This window comes from Seriola aureovittata, chromosome 8 (genome assembly GCF_021018895.1).
Source record: "Seriola aureovittata isolate HTS-2021-v1 ecotype China chromosome 8, ASM2101889v1, whole genome shotgun sequence".
Classification (NCBI taxonomy): domain Eukaryota; kingdom Metazoa; phylum Chordata; class Actinopteri; order Carangiformes; family Carangidae; genus Seriola; species Seriola aureovittata.
Genome location: NC_079371.1, coordinates 18,886,423 through 18,899,849, shown reverse-complemented (window position 1 = coordinate 18,899,849; position 13,427 = coordinate 18,886,423).

The following is a 13,427-nucleotide window of genomic DNA, read 5'->3' as shown; positions in this document are numbered from 1 at the left end:
GGCAGAATGTTCCCCCCTCCCATGAATACCAAGGGCAACCTGCTTCCATTATTCATAACCCAGCTGTTCTAAGGTGCTCATATTTACACTTATATTGCAGAAGCAGCAAGTGGCTCTCCCTTCTTAATATTGTGGCTGCCAGCCCTCTCTGACTTCTGCAGCTGAAGGACCAGCCAGAGTTGCTCTGGGGCAAAAAGTGTGCACTGATGGGTGGCAGTGTGGCGAATTTCTAAACAATTCCTGGTAATATCATATTTGCTCTGTGAATTATTGAACAGAGTTTTATGATGCTTTTTAAACTCCATGAGAATTTGATTATAATTTGATTATAAGCCAGCTATAGTTCCTGAGGATGTCGACTTGATTAGGTTATTCATACGGTTTAGACCGCAGCTCTGTGCCTCGCTTAGGGACGTCTGAGGAATAATGAACCGCCGAATTTACCGGGGCGAAAATCTCAATCCAGTATACAACTGCAGTGATCAACAGTCATTACATGGCCAGCAGCCAGCAGCTCAGGCAAATGAATAACACATGAATCCCTGTTGATGAAACATTGGAGGGTAGTTACCAGTACCCAGCTGTCTCATTGAGATAGTATTCATCGCCAAGTGGAGCAGATCTGGTCAGAATACAAGCCAAGCAGGTGGTATGTAAGCCTCATGACACCATGGGGGCGACCGCTAACAGGTTTGAAAATGACCTGGTCCGGCGACCACAGGCAGATTGTTTCAGTGTCTCTATTTCCCTAATAATCCCTCACAAGGACAGAGGCAGTTTTCTGGTGTCTCTTACACAGACCGAGCCGGCCAACACAGATATGAGTCAGATATACTCTCACTAGACGGCTCTCACTGGAAGATACTGTTCCAGTGAGAGCCGTCCCTGATGGCTAAAAAAAAAAAAGAGAGAAAGAAAAAAAAGAAAGAAATCTATGACCGGCTTCTGCAGTTTGAGCTGGTCTATCCACTGCAACGTTCAGCCTGCCCGTGACTTTGGATTATACCCCCCAATCCTGTTCCACCCCCCCTGGGATTCAAGATGAGAACATGGTCGAGAGCGGAGACAAGATGAAGTTACTGAACGAGACACATTTCTTATTTATTGTGTGTGGTCAGACTGCACGGGAGGTTTGGGCCTTAGCTGGAAATAGCCATTTGTTGCTGTTGTTTTTCATCATTTTCCACAAGGGACACCTTCAGCTGACACCATCTGAGACAGTGTAAACACATTTTGATGTGAATTATACACCTACATGAAAGGGTGTCTGAACATCCTATGCTCCTTTTTCACCATTTCTATATATCATATGGAAACACCTCTTTGCAGCACAAAGTGAAATTTGACGTGTGATGTCAAACTGAGTTGCATGCAGGGACTACTTTCTAATAAGGCACCCTTTATAAAGTTGTAAGTGAAGGATTATTATTATCATTATTAACAGTTAATTTACTGCTTTAACACTTACTTTCTCATTATATATCAGTTATGGGTTATATAATACATATAGGTTGTGAACACTCCCTTTGACTTGTTAAGCCTACAGTTTCGAAAACTTTTGACTTGGACCGCAATTCATTCATTAACCTCCTATTCACATTTATAACTGCAGACTTAATGAGTTATTAAAAATTTATTAGTGGATTACTAACATTTCATCACTGCCCTGTGAAAACTATGTATCAGCAAAACATTAACTTTTGTTTATTCATTATTCATTCAATTAGTGGGAGATATTTCTCAGGCCATAAAGAAAAACTTCCAGGAAAGCTTCAGTTTTTCAGAACTATTTAAATCACCAAATTAGGAGATACTTGGTTTAGCTATAACTGCAGTATTACAAATTAAAAATGATGAATATACCACTTATTACTTAGGCTACATTACTTATCAACAAGACATGACTTACCGGCCTATTATAAAAGGGTATAAAGTGGTGACGTAATGTCATTTTCATATTAAAAACATAACCAAAAATTCCTATTCTCCAACATATTGTGATGTCAACAGTCTCTTAAAGTTACTGCAGCACTAATGGAGCTCCTGAGTGAGACTCTGAGGAGAAGACGGCCGTGCATCAACATGTCTACACAGGTAAAACCAAGATGTTGATACATCTGAGATAAATGGGTCACGGCTGCTCAGGGGGAGACAGGGAAGCAGACAAAGATGCAGAGGTGGGGAAAACTGAGGACGGAGGGAGGGAGGGAGGAGGCGCTGGAAAGGTGCAGTGCATCATTTGCATGGCTGCGGCTTAAGTTTTGTTGCTGTAATTGTTGTTGTCAGTGTTGTTGAGTCACAGGAGAGCGGCGGAGGTGATGATGTCACGGAGACTGCCTGGCATGTAGGGCAGCAGCTGCCTCATTTCTGAGCCGTTCCACATTTTTGCGCATCGTTGTGAAGGAGATGTCATCTGAGCAGAAACCTATCTGACGGCTGAGAGTGAAATGAGGTGAGAAATCAAAGTCACATTCTATTTGGGAACGTCTCCGTGGTGCCTATCTGCAGACTGAGATCACCAACAGCCTCCCCCCCCCCTCTCCCCCCCCCCCTCTCCCTCTTCCACTCTTTGCCTGTGGTTCCATGCAGGATGGGCCCCAGTCCCTGCTCTCTGAAATAAGAGGTTATTATTGAGCGCGAAGGAGCACACATAAATATCCAACATGTACACATGCGTAGGCGCTTACAGCTGGATTCTGTATGTGCGGGAATGCATCAATTTTCCAATTCCTGGGGAAATTGTTTTTCTAGTTGCTGTGCTGAAAATGCAAGAAAAACAATGTCATCTGTATTTAAAAAAGACTGCAGGACTCTGTGCAGCTAAAGGGGATCACTTCCTCCTCTGCAGGCTGTCTGCCACAATATGTTAAATAGATAATAAACCTCAAATCTAACACTGGGATCTATGTATATTTAGGTGACACGAATAGTTATTCTATTGAGCTTGTTTACTTTTAGCATGACTTTCCCCCAGAGAAACTTGCATGTAAACACTATAGCTTTACCTCACCACCAACAGGAAAGTAACCAGTTATTGGGCGGAGAAACTAGCAGGATGGATGGCTCCTTTCACAGTCTGTCTATTAGTTTTCATTAGGCAGCCCAGGGAAACCTGGAGATTTATAGTGCACATTTGCTTTAAATTCAGCCCTGCAGGGTTTCACCTGATTGCTGCATGGGACAGACAATGATCAGCTCCCATCCGTCTCAACACTGCGCTTCCATTTTCATAAATTCTCCCTGTCTGTGGGAGAACAGGAGCCTGTCATAGTCTACAATGTCACAGCGGAGACATCCACCCCAGCTGGACTTCTAGTTGCTCCAATCCCCAGCTTATTCTGCCAGGGCTTAGCGTGGATCACTGCTGACAGATCTGCACCTCGAGTTGTTCACGTCTGAAGACATGTCAATCACGACTGTTCAGGGACACTTCCTTGTGAAACAAAAATGCTTTTCTTTTTCTCTCTCTCTCTCTTTCTCTCTCTCTCTCTCTCTGTCTTTTCTTTAGTCGAGGCAAATTTTCCAGCATGAATGTTGCAAGCCATTGATTTGCCGGATGACCCAGCAGAGCCGGCAGGTCAATCAAAGATGTTTGTCACAGAGGGAAAAGGGTCATTTTCTCAGAATGAAAATAATCAAGCCCCTCAATGCATTCGCTGGAACACATTACACATTATTCCAACCACCGCTGACACGGAGTGCCCATTATTCATCAGACAAATAGTGAGACGAAATAGAGGCGAGAAACTTTTGAAATAATTTGATTGGATTTCTCTTCTTTGAAGTGACCAGTTAAAACGTTTTCATTTATATTTGTCGCACTTGTTTTCTAGCTTTGAGTAATAATTCCCTCATCGTTATTCCAAACTTCTCTCAGACAGGGTGTGATTGCTGCAGTTATGCAAAGAAATGTCATACAGCGCGTCCAGTGATTAATCTGAACTGGCATGGTGATATAGGATTTCCTCCCCACAGTGGGATCAATAGCCTCTTCCTCAGCTGGGTAAAGGCTGAGATTTCATTAACCCATTTAGAAAGACTTGACCATCTTCTGTGAGTTATTATGAAAGGGTAAGAAGGCCAAACACATTCTTTAGCCAAGAAGACGTCCTCTTAGGTTGGCTTTTTTTTTTCTCACCACATTGGCTGTTAGCCTACAGAATAGAAATGATGATGATGATTTATGTGCATTTCAGTCAATGGCAGAGAAATCCGTGTGTTTAACCAATCAATAATGCTGCGATCCATCAATTGTATTTCACTATTCCTGTCAGAGACGCTCTCCTCCTTTAAACAATATTTTGTATTCACTGCACTGGTCATGAATAAATGTTTTGCTTAGAAATTCCAAACCTCCCATTTGGTCGGCGGCCATGTTACTTCAGACATCCTCCATGTTTTATTCATCTTTCTTCCATCCAGGCGGCCAAACTTAAAGCAGCAGACCTGATGTATTTGATCCCTCTGATGTTTTGATGAGATCACTCACACTCCGAAGCATGTTTTCCACCTCTCTGTCCACTGTTTCATTCAAACCTGATGACTGAGCTCCTTCTTTTTCCACAACATTAGGCTACAACACATTAGAATTGGAGGGGTCTATCTGTTCGAGCCAAGCAGCCTGGCGTGGCTGTGAAAAGAGGCAGGCGGCAGCCATCTTCATGTGCGTCTGAATGGCCTCGTCTGTGAGTCATTCCGCCCAGTGAGCTGCTTCTTGCTGCCTGTTGTCGAGATGAACAGCTCTCCTTCTCTGTCTGATTGTTGCTCCTGTGGAGCTGAACCGCCTGCTGTTACCAGGCCTGAGGGACAGCCTGCCTCATCCACGAGAAAAAAAAAAAAAAAAAAAAGACAGGAGGAGTGAAAATCAATTTCTCATTAAACAAATTTGTAAAAGCTGCATCAAAAGGTGTTCAACATTTGCTTTGGCACAGCCGTCAGTTTGATGTGACCTTGAGGATGTGATGCGTCGCCTGACAAATAGCGTGCATGCCTATTGAGGAAGAAAGTGATGCTTTTGTCTTACTCTTGATTGATAGTTGGGTCATCGCTCCCTTCACTTTCTAACATGGAGAAACAACGGCTCGGCGACTCACAAATCAGAAGGCAAATCAATAGGAGGGTGTGTGTCCATGTGTGTGTGACTGTCTGGTTGTCTCGGACTAAAGTCTGAATATTTGCGAGTTTGAATTAAACCCAGAGAGCAAATAAGAAAGAGGAAGTGAGGGACAGAAAAAGCCAGAAGAAACTCTGAAGTCCCGTCACAGGCCAGAGGAGGGAATGTCATCTTCTCCACGTCCTCTCTTGGCAGAGGAGTGGAATTACCCATCCTTATGTGCTCATACATCTTTTCTTTTACAGATGACCAGCTTTCCCCTTTGGAATTGACACCCACAATTTATACTCATTTCACTTCTCTCCACAGGCCGCACAAGGGCTCCTTGCTGAGGTGTACCTGCCACGGCTATCAATAGAGTGAGTCGTCATGGGCTAGCTAATGCAGCCCACTCCCACTGAGGTAATCCTTCAGAGGCGTCCCGCGGCCTGAGAGAAATGTCAGAGCACTGCTGCGAGGATCAGTCTATACTTGCATACAGAGATGGAGATATATCTTATTTAAGCCTGATTTAATTTGGGCTGCTTGGCACTGGCAAGGGGTAGTGTTGTGTGTAGAACAGAGGGTGGGAGCTGGGGATGCAAAAAGTCTGTCTTTATTTAGAGAAACTGGCTTCGGTACAACACAGGCCAGATGCACTGCAAACCGAACTGACAGATGTAGTGGTCACAGATATTTCTCTGCTCAGATTACCACCTCTACGGCCATATGAATATTTACTGAATGCTCGACCGTCTGCTGTAATGCGGCTCCCACAACCGATTGTATTCTGCCATATTGTACCGTATATAGGGAAAGCTGCCAGCGTTTGACAGTGTTACATTGATAATTCATTACACTCAGTGGGGGGCTGAATCAAAACTTATGAATAAAACTTTGTGAAATATCTAGTTTCACCAGGGTTTCACCTGTTTTCAGTTCCCTGTAGTAAAGAGGTTCCACCGGGGTCTAGAGGGTTCACATCAGAGTCTTCTCTTGGTCGACCAGGATAACAAACTCCTGGTGGAAAACAGAAGTGATACCGATGATTTTACATGTTTTACTATGCATTGAAAACACCCATCCATCTTCCAAAGCATGAATTCAGTTATCAAAGTTATTTTTTACCTGTTGGTTTCCATTTATTTCTGTTTACTTCTTAAATTAACCTGCGTAAACTTGAAACTTACTACTATAAGCAGGCTAAGCTATCATAGTGTCTCACGAAGTTATGTTATGTTCGTGTGGTACTGAGGAGGTAAGCTGGCACCGTTTCTAACAACCGTTCTTGGTGATGCTTCAAGGAAGAACACAAATCAATGATCGCCGGCCAAGAACTGCTGAGTTGTCAGTAAATCAAATCCATACTAGCAACAAGCAAACATGGACATTGTAAATAAGATCATGTAAATTTGGCAGTTACCACTGAAGAGGTCACCACGCAGCAGCTGGCTCACTAATCTCAGATGTTGTCGGATCTTACTGTAAATGCACCAAGAGGGAGAATAGCAATTAAAGTTTCTGCTCACAAATACATGACAACTTTGAGTTTAAGGGGGAAAAAAAAGAAAAGCAACATGGTAGATTATACATAAGTGAGGAAAGTTCTAGTTTTAAGTAATTTTTCAAACACAGTAAAATGGATTGAAAACCGTGGCTCTCTTGAAGGCAGTCAACCTAAACACTTACCAACAAGTATATATACAAGTATAAGTATATACAAGTACATATAGGTTGTTCCTACCTCCCCTCAGACGTGGGGAGGAGTGTACCGGTGGCAGGAGTACCTGACCATTGTCGTCATGGTAACAATAACAAACATGCAATAAAGATTGTGGAAGGATCATGGTTTTGTTCATTTTGGGCACAAAAACAACTTAGATAGGTTTAGGAAAATAATGGATTAAAATAAGTTCCTCCTTAAGGTAAGAGGTCCTTCGTCGTCATGGTTACAATAACAAATATGCGATCCAGTGTTTTGTCAATCCATCCATACACCCCAACCTCCTCCTAATGCAGACTTTATCTCTCTTTATCTCTCTTTATCTCTCTATTCTGACTTCCTTCTTGGCTCTAGTCATAATTACAACAACCACTAGAGGTCACATAACTATAAAACTATGGGTCGTAATACACTCTGTGCACAGACGACCTATGGGCTCGTTTTCTACTGGACAGTCTCAAACTTACTGTGTGCTTTGGAAAATGTAGTAAAATGAAACAAAAAAAAAGTTAAATAAAAATGTTCTTTTAATTAAAACTGTGCACAAGTTCCACTTTAGAACAATGATTTGTGTAAGAAGTTGCTAAGATGTCTGGACTATACGTTAAATTCAGTACATTTTTCCTCATATAGCAGACTAATTAATATGTTGTTTGTTATGGCAAGAAAAAATTGCTTTTCAAGTTTTTCATTTAAAAATAAAAGTATTATTTTAAAATAGTGCCAGACATCTGCTGCTTCCCTCAAGTTTATTTACTGTGAGACATTAAATATTTTTGAAATGTTGTACTTTCTACTCCACTACATTTCTGTGATGCTGGCAAAGTTTGAAGATTTTACAAGAAATCACACAGCATGGCAGCACAATATGCTTAAATATAAATATAAAACTTATGACACAGTGCTTGCATCTACTTAACAGCACACCTTGTTCCATCTGGACCAGTTAACACTAAAATATCAGTTAAACATGACACATCCATAAGAAGAGCTAATCAAAGTTTTCCTGAATACTTTGTATGCATAATGACATTTTCAATCTCTTACTTTATATATTATTACACTGTGGTTTTCTTCTTCTACCTTTGAGTATTTTTGTAAGATTTATTATTAATTGTACCTTAAAGCTTGACAAATCAGGTTAAAATATTTGTCTTGCACCATCTCTTTAATTCTGTGTAATGGAGACCTTCAAACACAGCGTGCCTCTGAATTCCCATATCAATGCACACCTTGGCTGTCATCAAATATGTATAACTAATATCGAAAATAATGTTTTATCTCTTGTATGCATGGCTGCAGATATTTCATGAGTTTGGAGCGGCATTGGGAGGTGTTGTTCTGTTTCTGAAGTTTTCCAGCTCACTACTTTCTAATCCATACTGACAGAGGAAGCTCTACAGGAAGGCAGTACAACAGGAGCTCAGCCTCCACAAGTCTGCACTCTGCTGGGAGAGAGAGGTTCTTCTTTTGTACGTGGGATGTATTTATTATGCCTCAATAAAGAAAATTGTTATTTCCTGCCGAATGAATAAATCAGTTAAATGAATTCTGTTGAGAAAGGAAAAACTTTCCTCAATGATGTTGCCCCGTGTTAAATATCCCCATCCGTTTCTGTTGTTATTTATTTATGCTGTGAGAAATGTAGTGTTAATGCTCAGAGGTCACTAAGAGCTGGATCTGTGTATGTCTCATGTCCTGCTAATGAAGGTGCAAAGGCATTCACCCTCTCTGTTGAGCTCTCTGTCTGGTAGATGGCTTAATAGCCGCACACAAGTCCGGAGAGAGGAGAGATGATGCCTCGATGCAAACAACGCTCACAATCAGCCCTTTAATGGCTTTCTTTTTTTTCTTCATTGAGCCAGCAATAGTAACAATCCCTGGTAATAACTACTGATACAGTAGAGTGAGCAAGGGGAGATGAAGAAATTTTCAGCAAAACAAAGAAACCCTGTCGGCTGATGCAGTCATCTACAGGAGTGAGGATGGGTCAATAACAGATGGAGGGATGAATTGTTGGCCCTGTTAGCAGTGAGTGGATCTGAGATGGGGATGAGCATTATCAGCGAGGGTAACACATTCCAGTCCATATCTAGCAAAAATACCATTTGTTTCACACAGAGAGTATTGTTTTGGTGATGAAAAGGATCCAGCTGGAATGCTCTGGCATGTTCCTCCTCTTGGAAAGGATCACGGTTAACAGTTTAGAGCAAGCAGAGCCTTGACTAAATAGAAAATCCTATTATTCTATTTCATCTCCATCGCTGAAGACTGTAAGTGTGTGTAATATATGTACAGAGCAGTAAATAGATCAATCAACACATGCAGCCGTGGTCTCGGAGAAGGAAATTCAACAGGAAAAAAAAACAAAAACAACATACACATACATACAATCGTTCCCTCTTTTTCTCTCACCTCATTGCTCTCTCTCTCTCACACACACACACACACACACACACACACACACACTGAGATATTTGTGGTACTTTCAGACCTGTTGTCTGGGAGACCATTCCTTGTTTAGATGTGTTGTCAAGGAAACAAAGATGGCAAAAAAAAAAAAAGAAAAAAGAAAAAAAGCTGCTCGTTGAAATTTTTAGAAAATCCATCTGCTAGGTTGGAACAAGAAAAAAGTAACGCTGGAGACTAGTCGGGTGAGTGCTTCCAATAAAATATATCTTCCAAAGGGGAAGGGGTTTTATCGATTTTGCCACTGTGTTATTAATATAAAAATGGAGCCTGGTTGTTGTAAATAAGCCCGGTGAATTCCTTTTATTACAGGCGAGCTGAACCTTTTACCTATTGAGCTGAAAAATGTGCGAGACAAAAATCTACCATATAAGTCAGGTAACCCGCCTGCAGGATAATTACCGCCTTACTGGCCACCCCTCTCTATAATTCTGAATAACAAGATGTCCAAATGCTTATAATCACCTATGATTACTGGTGAAAGGTTAAGCTGATTCAATCCCCCATCCCAGTTCGCTACAAAATCCATGAAAATACTACAAAGACTGGGGGATTTGTGAGTCTGCTCGTTAGGGACGCTGAATGATCAGATCGTTGCTTTGGGAGAATAATAGCATGTTCTGCATAAGGAGTCACAGCATCATTTCATTGCAGTCGCATTACCCAGGAGAACAGCAGCAGCTGGACATCTGAGGTAGCAGACATGCTGCATATTGTGCAAGCGATTAAAAAAACCCAGTGTGGCCTAAATATCCTCCCACAGCCTGGTTTCCTCCCTTTTCACACATCCCCTGATTCTGTCACATCTTCACTGTTCTACTCCACTGCCTCCCCTCCCTTGCTCCATATCTCCCCGTTTCACATTGTATGTTCAGAAATGTATGATGCAGTCATTCAATAATCATATCCTCCTGTTACCCACATGCTGATAAACCTCGCAAACATCATTTCCCATCTTCCTCTGACAATCACAAGTTTTTACAGAGGATGAATCATTTATTCAGCATGAGAATTGCCTCTGAACTGGCCTGGCTGCAAGGTTCAGGCAGTCGCATGCTTGAGAATCAGGCTCTGCCATGTCCCCTGGTGTCACCTGGTGCTGATCTGTGGCAATCAGGACTGACAGCAGCAATCAGAAATGGGACAACCTGCCCACTGAGGACCTTAAACTTAACCCCAGCGCTCTGCCACAAACACATCACAACTCATCAACACTGCAGCAATAATTGTTCAGGTATTCTTTGAGGAGACTCCTGGCTTTTTTTTTATTGTGTGTGTGTGCGTGTGTGTGTGTGTGTGTGTGTGTGTGTGTGTGTGTGTGTGTGTGTGTGTGTGTGTCTGCGTGTGTCTGTTGTTTGGTTTCCACATGAGGCACTCCTGTGGTTTCTGTTAAGAGCAGAGGCTGAGGTGCCATCACATGCCGTGATGCTTCTGCGCAGCGCGGGACACATCAGCTTCCTTCTGGTTGCATTCGAGTGAGAAAGCCCTGTCAACACGCCCAACACAAGGGGCTCGTCTTAAGGAGTAGAGGGAGACAGAGGAGAGAGGTGGAGGATGACAGAGGGAAGGAGGAGGCGGGAGAGGGGAGGCAGGAAGCAGGAGAAGTCCAGGTCATTGCGGGATATGACAGTGGAGGGCAATGCCAAGCCTCATTTAGAATTCACTCCCTGAGAAGCAGCTGTTACATCTTTTATTGGAGGAACAAAAGAATGGCGTGCTATGTTCGTATGAGAGCAATTTTCTTAAGAGTAGCATCTAAGGGGACAAAAAGGAAACAGGAGTGTCTGTGGGGGAAAAAAAACGAAATTCTTCTTTCCGGAACACAAAGACAACCAACATGCAGCTCATTACTCGCTGCTTGCTGCTCACTGCCTGTTGTCTCCACTGCAGGTTCTCACCCTGTCATTGTTTGGGTCAAAAGCCACCTCAGATGGATAGCCAGGAGAGTTGTCTCCAACACTTACAGACAAATCAATAACTGAGATCCTATTTTATTTCTGCAGTAGCCCTCTTTCCCTGAAAATACACTTTTGGCACACTTGTTCAGTCTGAGTTTCATTTAATTAAAACAAGGAATCGCTCAAGCGTGAAGTCTAATTACTGTAAAACAATATGTTAGATGCACACACACACAAAAAAAAAAAGACACACTACATATTAGCGTATGGCAGAGAAGGAATCTCTCTCTCTAGTCTCTGAAAATGAAAATGGAAATTGCAGTTGCAGCCTCCCACTTTTGGTCAACAACCGTGATTCAAAAACTCATTATGATTTCCTTTGCTTGGCATTTTAATACACTGTGGGGGTAAATAACAAGATGGTCCACCGCTGTTTGGAAGGCTAGTGGGTAAATTCATGTTTTTAAACGTTGGACAGACGCACAGAGAATTAAGCTTTCCAACAACAAGTGAGCAGAGGAAAGCAAATCAAGGGGCTGCCTGTATCTATAGCCAGCAACAAGCTGTAATAAATTACTATGCTGATGCCAGTAATAATGCTGCAGTTACCAGTTTTAAAAAGTTGAATGAACCAAAAACTGACCAGTCTTGTGGCCTAGTTTGGAAACATGTTTATATGCTATATTGTTCTTCTGTGAATGAGCCATTTAATAGAGGCTCTTTAATCTTATTTGCTGTGTCTTGGCACAACACTTTCCTTGGCTCACGTCTCTTGGTTAAACTGTGAATGTTTCATCCCTCACCAAAGAGCACTTATGTGATTACACACTGCACTGCCACATATGTTTTTTATTATTTAAAAACTGTTTCACACCTGTCTCCTTCATTTTCCTCAGATGAAGACACCTCAAAAGAAAGGTGTGTGTGTGAGAAATGTAAGAACGGTTTGCTAACTCTTGTGGGGAAGTATTTACACTTTTTGAGTTTGTGAAGGAAGACGATGTGAAAATATTAAAATAACTCTAACTTTACTGATTTGTCATTGCAGCGCTATAATATATATTTTTTAATAATCAGAATTCATGCGGCAGAACCAGAGAGATCGTCTTTCTTATTCCACAAATTCTTCTTCCTTGTCAAAACTTGGCATCTACCCATAATGCAACCTGACCGCTGATAGTTTGGTCACAGATTTGGGTGTGTTATGGCAGTAGCAGCTAATGTAGCTTTGACCCTTTAGCCTCAAGCAGAAAAGGAAGAGTGGACTACCGAGGTCTGCTAATCTCACTTCCTTCTAACTCCACACCTCCATAGTTTTTCCTCAGCCCCAGCAGCAGACGCTGACTCAAGTGACATCACTGTGTTATCAGCTTTGGTTTAGTAGTACTCCCTTGGAGAAGGTTTTACTGATTTACACTGTTGTGTACAGTTAATAGACAGTTCAGTGATTGTTCGGATAAAGGGGGAGACAGCTTTCACGCCCGGACTGAGAGGTGAGTGGTGGAGGATGGGGATGGGGTTTGGAGTAGGGGTATGGAGTAGGTAGGTGGGGAACACAGAAGGAGAGAGGAGGCCAGTGCATGGGCTAAATGTGCATAAAATGTGTTAGTGGCCATTTCTGCCATTTACACACAAGCGCTCTGATCAGTGTTGATATGGCTTTAGTAAAAGGACCTTATAGGAGGAACATCATGCGGCAACAGTTACCAGCATGGGCCCAACAAGTGGACCTGCTGCGTTGATCAGGCTTCGGCTGGTAGCTGGTTGGCTAGCTAGCTCCCATGCTAAAAACAAAACCAGGTAAGCTAGCAGCAGTCAGACAAGCAGCAACCAGCTGACTGTGGCTTCAGGTTGCTTGTACTTTAAAATCCAAATTCCAATGACTAAAATCGGCCTCCTTGATAAAATGTATAGGAAAAAAAGCAAGGGTCATAAAAATGTAGAGTAAAAAAGTGGCTTAAAAGTGGAAAAAATGACCAATTATTAACAGAGCCTCTGGTGGTTTGATGGCTGTGTTCACTAGTTAAAGAAACATTACACAATCATAATAGGTATTACACTGAAGTGTCTGTCAAAAAAAAAAAGGAAAAACTGACCATGTCTTGTTTTGTAGAAGCATTGTTGATGGACAAGTGTAGTTAGCCCTGACCACACTGACAATTTCATTGCATTCGATTGATTGATTCAAAATAAAAACCACCCTGTTTTTCACCTCCTGAGTGCTTTGTATATGAGCAATGTACAC